The following is a 1,386-nucleotide window of genomic DNA, read 5'->3' as shown; positions in this document are numbered from 1 at the left end:
AAGCTACAGATTTCATACATGACATACCGATTGCTAGCACTAGCACGAGTAATAAAATACTAATTAACCATCCAATTTGATTTGTATAATCAACTCGTAAGTCATATCATTTCTACTTAGAAATGAAATATATATCAACTGTGTGCTAGTTCTAAATTAGTTGAATGATAAATAAATTATGATTAGCTAAATCACAAGCTACAGAAGAAAATTTAAGGAAATGAAGATGTAATTCATACTAAGAAATGTAGTCTTCTTCCAGGAATTTCAACAAATAGAAGCTGCGCGCTCTTTACTGTTTGCAGAGGTGCGTGTTTCCCTAGATTGAGTTGAGCTCCTCTCATAGCTTCTTCACCTGCAAATTATAGTTTGGATACAAACCCAACAATTTTGGACATTCACAGACCACAACTATTCATCAAAATAGATCAACAACAAAAAGAAACAACATCATGTTCTTGACTGACAAGTCCCATAAACCTTCCATACCTTCTCGACTTTGGAACCATATATATAGCTGTATATTTTCTGACTACTACACCATAAAATAACAAGATGTAAATAACATGAAATGTAAAGATTGACACAAGCATATAACGTGGTTCGGCCATGAAGACCTACATCCACGGAGAAGAAGATGTTTTCTTATTGATTATAACGTCTTACCCTTGAAAGTGTTACAGATCTCTTCTAGATTTCTCACTTTCTCTCTATCTAAGTCTCTTTCAGAAATTCTCTGTAGAAAGACCATCTAAGATTACATAAATTGTCCATCTCCTGGTACATGGAGTGGTATTTATAGACAGAATAAACTCGTGGTCGCTTGATCGTCCGAGTTGGATGAGCTGTCTTCCATCGTCCTGGCTCCCTCGGACTCGTTCTATACCGTCCCTCACGATGGCATACTTGGTCCTCCCTCCGAGTTGTCTCTCTCTCCCTTGGATCGTGTTGCCCTTCGGTGGAGAACCTCGTGCTCCATCGCCTTTGGGTCGTAGTATAGATCGTCCGAGTCTTCCGTCACGATTCCCAACTACCCAAGTCTTGTTCTTATCCTTCATTAAATGCAGTCTTGCTTTTTAGACTTGACCGTCTGAGCAGATTAGACCTTTATACACACGCGTTATTCATGTGGCGTTTGTGCAGTTGCCTCGACTGAGACAAATCCTTCTCTCAACGAATGATTCGGTGCTCCAACCTCATCATCTCATCATATATTCATCCCTTGGGATGTTGACACGTGGCAGTCGGGTATTTTACCCACACATTTTGCTCCTTTTCTTTGCAACTTGCCGAGGGCATGATGGGAAGAAAACTATGTAACTGTCACAACTTTTCCGCCACGTCCCTGGTTTACGCCACGTCTGCATCTTTAATGCACTTTTACCC

Source organism: Papaver somniferum, chromosome 2 (assembly GCF_003573695.1).
Source record: "Papaver somniferum cultivar HN1 chromosome 2, ASM357369v1, whole genome shotgun sequence".
Lineage (NCBI taxonomy): Eukaryota > Viridiplantae > Streptophyta > Magnoliopsida > Ranunculales > Papaveraceae > Papaver > Papaver somniferum.
Note: the sequence above shows the minus strand (reverse complement) of the source record.